The 13,924-nt window shown below is 39.2% G+C and overlaps 1 protein-coding gene and 1 long non-coding RNA gene across 4 annotated transcripts in view; one reads left to right on the forward strand and one right to left on the reverse strand.

Annotated features, from left to right (window-relative positions):
* The window catches only part of LDAH (lipid droplet associated hydrolase), an 88,113-nt gene extending 85,312 nt beyond the window's left edge, over positions 1-2,801 (reverse strand). Inside the window, exon 1 of one of the 3 annotated variants that reach the window (XM_074331739.1) lies at positions 2,716-2,801. The gene's annotated coding sequence lies outside the window, so the exon portion shown is untranslated. Of the gene's footprint in view, positions 1-2,227; positions 2,428-2,715 lie in introns of those variants that run through there. The other 2 variants (XM_074331738.1, XM_019756685.2) reach the window with 2 other exon arrangements.
* A 139-nt stretch (positions 2,802-2,940) lies between these two features.
* LOC141571510 (uncharacterized) overlaps positions 2,941-13,924 on the forward strand; it is a 104,494-nt gene continuing 93,510 nt past the window's right edge. The window contains exon 1 of the long non-coding RNA XR_012496264.1: positions 2,941-8,427. This is a non-coding gene — a long non-coding RNA (uncharacterized LOC141571510). The remainder of the gene's footprint in view (positions 8,428-13,924) is intronic.

Here is a 13,924-nt window from a genome sequence, read left to right on the forward strand (position 1 = left end):
TGTGGATCATATCAATGTCAATTTCCTCACTTCAAAAGTGTACGGTATTTAAGAAAGATGTTGCCCTTGGGGGAGGTTAGGTACATGAGGACTTCCTTGGTTTTTTTTTTGCAACTTCCTATGAATCTATAATAATTTCAAAAGTTTTTTTTTTAACCCTAATAACACATTTATTTATTAAACTGCAACTTGTGTTAAGTGGAATGAAAGAGAAAAACTGGGAATTTTACCACATAGCCCTATATAAGCTTCAAGATACTGAAGTCATCATGTAAAACAGATGCATAAACAGAACTTTTTTACATCTGTATCCACCCATTAAAGTATTATCGATTCCATCTTTCTCCAGAATAACATGTCAGAGGAAGTAACCACCTGCTATATCCTGACTTGATGATAATCTCACTACTTGCAAAAAAACTACCTCCTTTTTCTGTAGTTCTTTCATTTGTGAAGTACATTTTCATCCTTCTCATCTGGCCTTAATAACACTGCAAAATAGGCAGTACGATTAATGGAGCAAGAAATTGAAGGTCAGTATTTTTATATTATTTGTCCAAGGTTATAGGACTTTAAAATGGTAAAATCAATTCTATCGTCTACTGACTCCTGCTCATAGTATTTTCCAGTCACATACTATTCTGAAATTGTATGCAATACTATAGAATCTGAAAAGTAAACTACATAATATTGTAGAGTGGAGATGAATACGATGCACTTTACCTCAAGATTCTCAGAAGGATCAGCCTCCTCCCCACACACCTCTCCCAAATCTGTTACACTGGGTAGCCTTGAAAATTGACTCTTCTACCAATCTCTGTCTGACCTTCACACTCCCCTAACCATACGTTTGAGGTTCAGCAGTAGTTGCTTTACTAATTGTCTATGGCACCAAGGTTAAAACGGAGCTTTAACAGTCTCTTGCTGCATTAATAAAGGGTCACGAGACTAGTAATTTTACAACTTTTTTTTTTTACAACTTTTACATTTTGTCTAACTTTGCTTTTTAATGACACCATACTAATCTCCAGTGAGAGGCTTCTCAAATCCGTGCAACTGGGTCAGAAAAGCAAGCTTATATGATGAATATAAAATCCATCACTAACCACTGAGGAAATATCAGAACTAAAGCACATACTATACTCATGATGAACGTGCTGAATTATCTTGACCTGAGAAAGGAACAGTTTTTTTTTCATAACTCCTTTGCTGCTTCTAAACCTATGAATCAAGGAACAAAGTGTCCCATCTGCATCTGTCTTGTGCAGAAAAATTAAAAACCCAAGGGTGAGAGTTTCCAGTTAAGGCGCCGAGGATAAATGAAAAGCAGTCTGAGTACTGCGCGCTGCAAAGACCATCAAGAGAGCCGTGAAGTGGGTGGGTCGTTCTATAACAGTTGACCTTTGAATGCTTAGTGTGTGTAAACCACTGTTCTCAATGTTAAATGAATTGTCTCAGTTAACAAAATAACCTTATCAAGGGGACACTAAGGTACCCCCGTTGTACTGATGAGAAAAACTGACGCACAGACTAGGTTCCGTAAAATAAAATATCAAGACGCACAGTAATTGTAGAGGCAACAGAAAAGCCCCATCGGTTTCCCCAAAATGCTGCACCCTAAATTCGAGAGAGCAAGCTCCGTTTTAACCTTGGCGCCATAGGGAATTATTAAAGTAACTACTGCTGAACCTCAAACACATGGTTAGGGGAGTGTCAAGTTCAGAGATTGGCCCAAGGGTCAATTTTCAAGGGCACCCGGTGTAGCAAAGGTGGACGAGGTGTGGGGGAGGCGGCTGCTCCTTCTGAGAACGCTGAGTCCAAACCTAGCGAGCGCGTACAGACTCGCTGACGGACACGTGGGGAAACAGAAACCCAGGGAGGAAGAGTGAGTTGCCCAGGGCTAGTTAGAGGCTTAGCTGGTAACAAAACGCAACTCTTTGGAAAACCCGCTCAGAGTCTGGCCTCTCCTAGTCCCTTCTTCCCGGCCAGGTGCCTAACGTCCGGGCTCCTACTCCCGAAAGGGGCCGCAATTCAGTTGCATAAATGGTACGTTCCCGCGCTCAGAGGAGCGATCGCTGCGCCAACAGTGAAAGGGGATCCCGGCCAAGTGCCTCCGGATCCCGGAGCGGTCTCAGCGCTGTTACTGACGCCCGTGCGGGCCGTCGGCCAAGGGCGGCGCCGGCTCTGCGAGGATCCGGAGAGAGCAAGGACTCCGGCTCTCGCGTACCTGCTCGGCGGTCCTTGCGCTCGCGAAGCCACCCGAGCGCGGCAGGCAGAACCTCACCTGTCAGCCAGGCAGGCAGCGGGCTCTAGCGTGACGGTCCTCGGAAGGCGTCACCGGGCCCGGAAGTCCCGGGCCCTCTGACGTCACACGGCCGCGCCGCGCGCAGCGCCGCGGAGCCTACGCCTTTAGGACGCGCGGCGCGCGGGCTTCGGGAAGATGCTCGCCCCTCGTTTGGGGGCTGTGGTCCCGATCCGGGAGGCCGCCGGGAGGGTATAACTGTGCTGGAACTTTCTCTTCCCTTTCATTTGAATTTCGTCCCTCTCTTATTTCAGTCATCCTTGATATACTTCCGGTTTTCCTGCCCCCCCGTTCTCCATTCCCCCCTCCTTTTTTTTCCTCTGCCCATTTTTCTCTTTCTCCTTTACTGGTTGCATCTCTTCCTTTACCCCCACACACAGGGAAGTTGATTCTCAGTTGCCTTTGTTTATTACCATTAATGCAGCCAGCCTCTGCTACTCCGCACTTTAGCCAAATGCTGACGACGTCTGTTCCGGACGTGTTTCGAACTTACCACCTGAGGACAAAAGTCACATCCGTTTTGTGAACTGTTGCATCCTCAGCGCCTGGCACATAGCAGGTGATCAGTATATATATATATATGTCCAAAAATGCAGTACTGCAGATGACATAGTTTTATAGCCAGGGGGAGAAGCAGACACGTAGACCAGCAAACCATCAGTGCATCTCACCTACGCTTAGAAAGGAAGACTTGCTCCTTTCGTATATAACATCTCTGTGGTAGGTACCACCATCCAATCACGTGTTGGAAGTAGACTGGTCATGAAATGATTTCAGGGGACTGGCAACCACACGCAGCACATGTAGGGAGGAAGTTGCAGTGGAAATAGTGTCAGAGCCTCTGCCCTTTCATGGGCAACATCATTGACGAGGAATAGAGGCAAAATGGTTGCATTTCTGATATGGCCCAAATCAACTAGGCAGGGATCCTTGAAGACAACTAGAAACTGCCACAGTTGTCGGGGACCATTTAGTGAAGGAAAAGAGAGTAGTTGAGGACACTTTTCAGAAGAGGTGGAGGGCCCACAATAGCAGTGAGAATGAGAGAGAAATGGGTAATGCTTAGAATTTTATGATAGGAAAGAATGTTTCTAGTGGATATTATGAGATAGTTAGGAAGACTTGGACTTGTTGATAAAATATGTTCCCACCTTCTTATTATTTCATTACACAGAAAGTTGAAACTCTGGGTTTAGACACCCTTTGAAGTACGATATGTAGATTGAAGATTATGTAAAAAGGAACAGGAGGAAGAAGAAGAAAAAAAAGTAAAGAAATAAGAAAAATAATACTTTTAAGACTTTCAAGGAGATTCACTATGTACTATAATGTAACTGCAACTTCAAATATTTTGTTTTAATCTATCAATGTGATCCATTAATCCCCCAATGGAACCACACCATAAAGAAGCTTTTAGTGGCATTGCAGGATACAATGAAGATGAGGAAAAGGTGGGAGATCTTGTTCAACTATCTTTGTAAATTAAAAACAAAGTAGAGATTGGGACTAGCTACAGATGAATATTCCTTTGCAGTATAGTATGTTCCCATTTTATTGTATTCCTCAGAAATGAATTGCTCTGTTCAGCGAGGTTTTTGTGAGCTAACTATACGGCTACAGTACTTTTACACATCATTCTTTCTTATTTTTTAATGGACACTTTATATTCTCCAGTAAAATAAGAATGGAATTTTTCATAAATCGAAGTATCTTTCCATATCATCCATGTATCCAACTCTTGTAGGTTGAATAATGGCCTCCAAAGGGAACCATATCCTAATTTTTGGAACCTGTGAATATGCTACGTTACATGATAGAAAGGACTTTGTAGATGTGCTAAGGATCTTGAGATTGGAAGATTATCCTGGATTATCCAGAAAAGCCCAATGTAATCACAAGGGTCCATATAAAAGGGAAGCAGGAGGGCCAGAATAAGAGACAATAATGTGACAATGAAAGCAGAGGGAAAGAAAAAAATATGATGGTGAAGCAACAGTCATAGTCCCAGTGAGACTGGGAGATGCTATGCTGCTGTCTTGAAGATGGAGGAAGGGGCCACAAGCCAAGGAATATAGGCAGCCAGCCAATTGCTGGAGAATGCAAGGAAATGGATTCTCCCATAGACCTTCCAGAAGGAACACAGACCTGTTACCACCGTGACTTTAGCCCAGTGAAGCTGATTTTGGAGTTCTGACCTCCAAAACTGTAAGGTAATAAATTTGTATCATTTTAAGTCAGTAAATTTTTGGTAATTTGTTGTAGCAGCAATTGGAAACTGATATAACGACTAAAAACAAAACAAAACAAAAAAAAAAAACCAGACCGTTTCTGTTTTACAAACAAGTGAATAATATTGGCTAAGTAGATTCCAAGTTTCAGAATTCTAGCTGTTGTCAAAATACTATGACTTCTCTTCCTTCCACCAATAATGACAGAAGCCCATTTTCTCCTGCATTGTATTTCTGTTCTGCTATTTGCTGAATATTCCTGTTTGATGTGACTTTTTGACAAGTAGTTAATCTTGACTGAAAGCTCATTGACTCAACTTATTTATGTTTTCCTCTAATGTTTAGCTTTCTTTGGACTTACCATGTGTATGAGTTTTTAAAGTTTTTTATAGTTTAAAAATGCATTATGTTGTGACCTTAAAAATTGCAAAGCAATTCTGTTCTCAACCCAAACTGATCATACTAATATATTTGTTTTGTATGCTCATGAGCAGCCTTAATGAGGACCCAGCCAACGATTTAACTCTCTGAATTATCCAATAGAGATATTGCTTTCCACGATACTGGGTACCACACAGCAAAGGAACTGAAATATCTGCTGTTCTGTTTCTCTGATATTGTGATTTTTCTGTTCAACTTTTGTTTTCTTAGATTTAGATACTTTTAAAAGACTCTCGTGCTTGCCTATCTTTTCATAGTGTAGTTCTTAAAAACCAAAATGTAGTCATATCATTAGCATAGAGTTCAAATCCATTCTTAGATCCCATTTTCATTCATGGTTTTCTTCAGAAATCTTAACTGAAATTGACAGAGTTAAATAAAAATTCAAAAGAAATGTTGAATTTCCAATATTATTAAATATCAACTTTTAGTTCTGGCATCATCCATTTTTGTGACATTTCAGAAAGTTCACGGAATCCCATTCATTTTTCCTTTTTTCTTTTTTTGTTTTGTTTTATTCTTATACCCCCCAGATGGTAAAACTGAGATATCTACCCTAAAGAGCATCTTGAGGGATTGAGTGGATCTATGAACTTTTGGCTACCCACATCTGGCCCTCTCCCTATGTTTGGGAAAATGCCCCACATGATAAGTCTTAACAACATTCTAAGCATTGCACTAGGCTGGGTTCAAGATAAATAACCCCTTGTATTCAAGGGGATGAGGTCATCCTCATAAAACTGTCCTGATATTGTAGATGTACTCATCAAGTGCCATATCAAATAGCATACTGTTAAGAGTCAGAAGAAAGGCGATTTAGAGACCTATAAATTGGGTAAGGAGAGCTTTTGACTGAAAGGGGTTCTTGAGTCCTGCCTTAAAATATTGCTAGTGCTTGCATAAAGAAGAAAGAAACTGGCATTCTAAATGAGGAGATCAATTTAACAAAATGTATAAAATAGTTTGAAATGGTATGATCCAGTGGGGAAAAGTTGACTCCAGTTTCTACTCTGCATAATCAAGACTAAATAACACTTTTACCTCAAATATTTTCACTAGGGTTGTGCACAGGTACTGAAGAATTGCTCTGAGCTTCTTCATGTCTATTTCAGCATCCTTTTCCAAACTTCTGTGCCCTTACATATCCCATGCTGTCTACCTAGAATGTTATTTTCTTTCCTGGTAACCCTACCCCGTTAGCTCAAAGAATTCCTACACAAGTTTCAACACTCAAATATGTCACATTATCCTAACTTTTCTGGGCAGAATTAGGCTCCTGGTTTTGCACGATAACTTAAACCTATCTATAACTTAACACTTATTACCTCTACAGTATGTTCACTTGAGTGGTTTTTGTTTTTCTGCTGGAACGTTTACAATTCCAGACATCATATTATTTTAACCTTAAATAATTCAGTATGAATCTCTAACAGATAACGACTTTTATAAGAAGAACAACAATACCATTATCACACCTCACAAAACTAACAGTAACTCTTTAATATCTTTTAATAGCCAATTCATGTTCAATTTCTCTAAAATAGATTTAGCTGAGTGCATCGTCATGTTTTCAGTCTGGGGCTTCTAGGGCAACATTAAGTGTTTGCATTTTATCACTGGAGTACCGTAATGTCATTTCATCTCATTGCAGAGCTTCTGCTGGTGTGTTTTAGACAAAACAGCAAGGACACAATTTAAAATGGAAAATAAAATGTAGGTAAAATAAAATTTCAGCCTTGACCATGACTCACAGCATTGCCTTGGATTTATTAGAGAATGTACTCTTTTGAGCCAGTTCATAGCCTTCTGGGGGGCAAAATCCATCTTGTCCATCAGTAGTCCCAGAAGGACACACAAAGTGCAGTTCTTGGTGGAGCAGCTTCCTAGGGATAGGAGCAGGACTCTTCTCATGGGCCTCTCTTGAGGGAGATAGACTATTGGCTAATGGTCAAACCAAATAAATTTTTAAGAAACCAACAAGCTGGGATATATTTTTTGCTCCTATTATTTCTTTCCCTGGTGAAGGACCTCAATTAGTTTAACATTCCTGGCCTCAACAACCCTAACCTTACTATGCCTTGGGGGGTTGGGGTCAGGGGGAGTAGAGTGACTTAGTTGATTTTTAAATTTTGGAAGAATAAACTATGCATGCTTCACTCATCTCTGCTTCTTGGAGCTAGCTTCCCACAGGGAGTAGGAGGTCTTTGCTCCTCTATGATATAACCTGGGCAAGTCTTCACCCTGTAGAACATTGCATCTGACTAAGTGGGTAGGACTTAGGGGTTCATTTTGCAGGCCCTTTTGACTCTCATACTAGCCATGGACCCTAATACAGCCTTTATCAAAAATCAAAATGTGTTTTTGCTCTCCATATGCTCTATTCCTAGTCTTATTTCTCAGTTTTTACAGAACCTCGATGGAAATAAAGGGTCTGTTTTCAGGGTCTCCTCAAATACAAATAACCATAAAATATTATGTGACTAAGCTGCTATACTCTACTGACTAATCTTTTATATAGAGTTTTATATTGATATTCATAAGTGGGATTAATTTGTGGCTTTCTTCTAATGTTTTTGTTACCAATACTAAACTATCTTCATAAATAATTTAGAAGTTTAATTTCTTTTTATTTTCTATGCTCTAGAACAATTTAAATAGTGTTGGCACTATCAATAATTTATATTTTCCTAAAAATTATCCTCTTAATTCATGTTCTCAAATTTATTTGCTTACAGTTGAGCAAAGTAGTCACTTATGAATCTTTCAGTTTCCTCTGTATTTGTGGTTATTCCATTATTTCCAACTTTGTACTTTTGTGGTATCTTCCGTTTCCCCACTTGATCAGATGACTTTTTGGATTTAGCAGTTCTTGGATTTGCATAATAGTTTTACATGTTTTTCTTCTTAAATTCATTATTGAATTTTTTATTTATTTATGATTCTTCCCTTGACATTTCCTTGATATTTTTTTCCTAACTTGAGTCTTATAAATAGAAATTTTCCAGCTATGAGTTTTCCTCTTTTGCTTTGTTTGTATTCCATGTTTCTGATGTTCTGATGAGTAGGGTCATTTGATAATAAGCAAGCCAATTTGCCCAGTTGAGAGATCTGTTGTCCTGTGAAAGAGATAATTGAATGATCTGTTGTTTGGATAAATATGTTTTCAGAAAGTCTCTTAAGCAATAAAGTTACTTCCAATAATTTCCTGCCCTTCTCACTGAGAGATGTATTTTTGTGCTACATTGATATCAGGCTTGGCCATGTGGCTAGTTTTGGACGAGGAAATGGTAATAGATGGCCCATTGTGGGATTCCACCACTGTGGAATTCTGTTATTCCTCTTTTCTCTCTGCTCCAAGATCAGTATGTTCCATATCGGGGTTGTTCCTTTGTCCAGGGTCCCAGAATGAAGAAGATGTGGATTAGAGGTGGAACCAACCATTACAGGACATGTAATGTGAGCAAGAAATTAATTTTTGTTGTAAACTGCTGAGATTTTGGGGGGGTTGTTTATTATTGCAGCATAAGATAGCAAAACTGATATAGCATGTATTGAATAAATAAATATAATATGTATATACTATATTCCCTTATATGTACCTTTATATACTACATTATATTTATATATACATATTATATGTAAAACATATCATGAATAAGTCAATATGATATAGTAACATCTTTTGAACAAATAATGTATATTTTATGGGACTTGAGATGTAATTTTTGCTAATTATTACAAAAAATTTTAGTTGTATCTTTGTTTCTTTTTACACATTGTGGTCATAATCAAGATTTGTTTGGTGCCGAGTATTTGGTCAAAAACGTTCCTCCATTACAACTTTGTTTCTTTGAGAAAATCTCATTGCTCTATATCCATCAGCTTTGGGACATGGTTCTAAACATTTACCAATATGTTTGCAATGTTTTGAATTCTGATTTTGTTGCTCCTTAAAACCAGTAGAAATGACCTGTAATCATAGTGACATAATAGATCTTTACAAATGTTGTCGGTTACAGAAGAAATTGTAGTCTCTTGTAACCATCAGATGTACAAACAATATGAGATATGAAGATTGTTTTAAAAAATTCTTCTAAATAGGGAAAATAAAATATTCTAATTTTTTTCTTGAAAACATAGTCATGAAGTCAAATAGTAAAGATTCATGCATTTTAAGATTTGTGCCTCTGATTAAGAAGTAATTGCTTACATAGCAATTACTTTAATATTATGTCTTAAAGAACACTATTGGTAGATCTAAGCAAAAACACGAGATGCCAAAAATATTTGAAAATAGTATTTGTAGTTCAATACCCCTTGCCTTACATTGTCATTATTTTATGTGGCAAAGCTGGCATAAGTGAAAATTTGGTTAATTGTCTAATTTTGTTCTTATAAACTCTAATTCTCTATATGTTAGAACAAATCTGAGTTTTAGTATGCTAATCTCTGAGTAATCAAATATGCTAGGGAAAAATAATATGCCGAGGAACTGCAACTACGGACCATATGATTTGCATTATTAGTACTTTCCATGTAATAATTCTACACATTGTTATCATTAGCAACACTATTTCAATCATGAATATCACCAAGTTCAGAAGAAATCATTTCTGAATTGTCTCTATTAGGCCATGATCAAGAGGAAAAAAATACAAGACCGAGTTTTCCTTTAGTGTTGTATCTGACATTTTTAAATAGACTCATTTTCTGTGGTTTCATGTAACCTATTACATTTGTCACTGGATGGCAAGGAGGCCTGTCTCTCATTAGCACTTCCGCTAGTACTTGAGAAAAATATCCTGGAAGAAAAAAGATTCAATTTTCCTCCCCCGATTTGGAGGCATTTGATTTTTTTGAGAATTTCAGTGAATATCATCTCTAATTTTAGTTGAATACCCTTCACCATATGATGTTTCGAGATATAACTAACATACTATCCGCCTAGAAATATGTTTCTCTTTGATCCTAAAAATGGCTTTTGATTAAAAAATTGGCTCTCCATTATGTTAAGAGTGAGATAGGATTTAAGTGGCGCTGGGGGAGACTGATCTGTAAAAGACAGAACAAAAGAATAAATCAGAATTAAATCTGTTACGTTTTTATCCACCTCAATTTTTTTTCTCTCCTTTATGTGTATCCGAGCCCCAATATTCCCTGAAAAGTTCCGCAGATTTGGAATGTGTTTATATTGAATCTCTCTCTCTCTCTCTCTCTCTCTCTCTCTCTCTCTCTCTCTCTCTCTCTCTCTCTTCTCTGTCTTTGCAAAGACGTTTTGGAAAATGTTTTTAGCCCAGTTATTTGCTTTGGTCCCTTCCTTTTTCTTCCATTACCAGAGATGTCCTTAGCATCTGTTAGTGACTCTTTATTGGGATGAGCCATTTAAAATGAGACAGAATTCTCCTTGCACCATTCACTAGTGAATATTTCCTAATGTAAGTGCTGAATGATTTTTCTGTTGTGAAAATCAGACTGTGTCACTTCCATGCTTAAAACTGCTCATTGGCTCCCTCTTAAAACTCACACTCCTCTACCCAGCATACAAGGTCTTCATGACCTGGCCCTAATTTTCCATTCTGGCCTCACCCCCCCACCCCTTCCAGGAGTCTAAACTATCTTGAGATTCTATACAAGCTATATTCTGATCCCTCTGTCTTTGTACATCCTATTTGTGTGGCCTGGGATGTTCTTCATTAACCAGGGAGGCTAATTAATTCTTTTTGTTCATTTTGTTTTAGCTCAAATGCTAAACCTTTTCTGTGAAATCTTTCCTGCCAGCCTCAGGCATCCTCCAGAGTCCCCACTCTACTTTGTACACACCTGCTGAAGCAGAGATGGCTAATTTACTGCCAATCCAATAACCATTCTCCCCTCCTTCCCTCATAAAAGATTCCTGATTTTATTTGGAGTGGCAGTGTGCCCAGTTCCCAAACTTCTTGTGATCAAGTGATCAATCTATGGCCAATGAAATACAAGTAGATTCTGAGTAGGACTTCCAAGAAATCTTTCCAAAGAAGAACAGATAGCTGGCACTGGCCCTTTCTTTCTTTATATGTGGACTGGAATGTGGGTGTGTTGGCTGGAGCTCCAGCATCCATCTTGGACCATGAGGCTCCCCTAGATGGTGGATTAGAGATGGTGGGGCAGAAAGAAGGAAAAATCTGAGATTGACGCTGTGAGGCTGCCTTAACAGCCTTGGACTATGTACCTCTGAACTTCTTTTACTTGAGAGATAGAGGTTTATTTATTGTGCTTAACCTGCCATTACCTAGATTTTCTCTTACATTCTAATATTGGCTAACATATCCATTTTAACAATTACCAAAATGTATAATATTGGTCTATTTTCAAATGTATCTTTCCCACTGTATTATTTCCCAGTAGGAGAGCTGGGGTTACCATGTTGTAATATAAAGTAATATAAGTATCATACTGAGTCCTGCCAGGGCATGACTCTTGGATTGGTGGTAAGGTGAGGTTAGCATAGGGTCTTCCCAAAAATTCATTCTTGGTGCCTATTATATAGGTAAGAGGCAAACATAAGGTCAGAACAACTGAAAGGAGAACTCAGTTGATAAAAGAAATACCTGGGCGTTTCTCACCCTTTCTGAACCTGAATGATGACAAGACTATGTTTGTATAAGGACACTTTCAGTAAGGGGTGTTCAAGTTTGCCTTTTTCTTCCTGGATAAATATGGGGACCTAAACTGACTGGCACATAGTAGATCACAAAGTGACAATGAGTAAGTCATAGCTTATAAGTCAATTTATTCTAGAGATGTGCTGCTCTCTGTGTATTGTAAGTGTTTAGTCACATCTAAGCCTTATTCAGGAGAGCCAGGGCCAGAGCCTGTTTCTGTCTTGGGCCTGAGGGTATGGAGAGTCCTTCTAAAATCAGCATGGTGATAACTACGAGGACCAACCAAAGACCACAAGAGTAAGGGAGAACTCAAGAGGAAAGTGAGGAAAGAGTGAGTCAGGGGCCAGCCACCTTTTGCACCAGGATTGCATGCTTCCAATGCAAGATCCTCCATTAAGGAATACTAAATTTTTCTGCAGTTATGAACACGTATGATGTTAGTTCTAGAAGGGCACATAGAGGTCATTTAGCCCAACTGTCTCATTTTACAGATATGGAACTGAGATCCACAGAGGTTGCATGAACTCACCTGTCAGTGGCAGAGCCAATTCAATGTTCTTTCCACTGTGCGATATCAATACCAGCTTATTGAACAAATCAATTTTCAATGAAGTAAAATACATTTAAAATTTGTGTGTTTGTGAATTTTTATGGAGGAGAAATCTTGTTCTTTTTAAAAAAAAATCAAATTTACAAGGGCATCCATGAACTATGGCATGAATAAATGTTGGGAGGATGGCAGTTTTCATGGTACCTTCACCTGTTTTCCAAGTTCCTGTGAATGGAATTCCAATAAGTAAGTCCCTCCCACCCCCAACTCCATCGACCCACTGGTTTTCTCCTGAAGGAAAGCAGCTTTTATTCCCACTGAAAACTTTTTTTGATATATCAGCTTACTCGTACTTAAGGCTTTGATGAGAAAATACCTTTACTATGGTAGGTGCTCAGTTCAGAGGCGTCTGGATTTTCTGTATCTGATTCTACCTGAATAGAGATGAAAGTTTGTTTTTATCACCATGGGTTGCATTAAAGGGCCCGGTGCTCTTCAGTCAATTCTGATATTTTGTTGTTCTTCGTAAGTGTCTGCTCAGTTCAGGGTGACAGTTTGCACCTGAAAATCCTCTCATTCACTATTATTTCTGACTTTGTTGATTCTGAATATTATGTTCGTTTCCAAAGTGATGCTTTTTCTTTACTTATTTGATGTTTTATGCATCATGCTTCCTTTACTCAGACAAAGTAGTTAACACAAGAAAATTTCCAAATGTTAACAACATTGACTGAATGAATAAACAACAGCATTTTGAAAGAAAGGTATTGACTCTTAAGTGCCGCTCCAGGTAGAGAAGCCAAGTCGCTGCTCGTCTTGACTGGGTCGTTCGAATCTCAGATCTGCTCCATGACTTTGAAATAACGTTTGTGGTATGATGCTGATGAAATAATAGCTAATCCAGTTTTGTTTCTGGTGTGTCCTTCTGGCCCTTCTCCCACCCAGTCACGTGGGCATTCCACGTTCCATGCAGCAAGGTAAGAAAGAGCAGAAAACAGAAAGAAGGCAATCCTTGCTTTTGTGTTTCAAGACTCTAAGCCTCAATGAAAAGGGAGGAAGTCAGTGACTGGACTCTAGACTGGAAGGCTACGTGGTGCGACAAAGCTTGGGGATGCCCCTTAGACTGGGAGTCTTGAAAGAGAAAGGCAGAGGATACGAATAATTGGGAAAGACTTTGGTGGAACAGGGATGCGCCTGGAAAGGAAGAGATGGCACGGCACCTGGATGTCATTTGCTATCCCATTTGAACAAGCAGCCAAGGTGTTCACTGCCCACAAGCCATAAAGGAGCAAGCCAGTGCACACAGGCAATGAGTCTCTTTTTGAGTATACCCTGGGTTGAGGAGCTAGGCCACTTGCTCTTGGGTTAGCTTCTTAATACGAAATTCCTTTGCAGTGGTCAACATGGCACCCATGGCCCCTTAATAGAAGTAGTGATGACCTTCTCTTCAGAGCTTTTGATTGGGCTCTACCCAGCCACACTCTGTGGAAACACCTCTGACTTGATGTCCTAGGACATCCATAATTCCTCTGAAGGAAGGCCATGTTTTGGTCTGTAACTCCCATGGTGAGTGAGAGCAAAAGTCTTGTGACCTTGGCTTTAGGGTGAACTGAACAGAATCAGCTCAAGATCCCTACCACATCTTGGACCGTGGTAAAGCATACCTCAGTTGTCTGACTGTGTTGGGAAGTTTTTAGGGAGTTGCAAATAGGAGTCTGGGTTGTTGTTTGCAAGGCTGAGTGGCAGAAAGAAAGGTCCTAGA

The sequence above is a fragment of the Rhinolophus sinicus genome, linkage group LG05 (genome assembly GCF_036562045.2).
Source record: "Rhinolophus sinicus isolate RSC01 linkage group LG05, ASM3656204v1, whole genome shotgun sequence".
Lineage (NCBI taxonomy): Eukaryota > Metazoa > Chordata > Mammalia > Chiroptera > Rhinolophidae > Rhinolophus > Rhinolophus sinicus.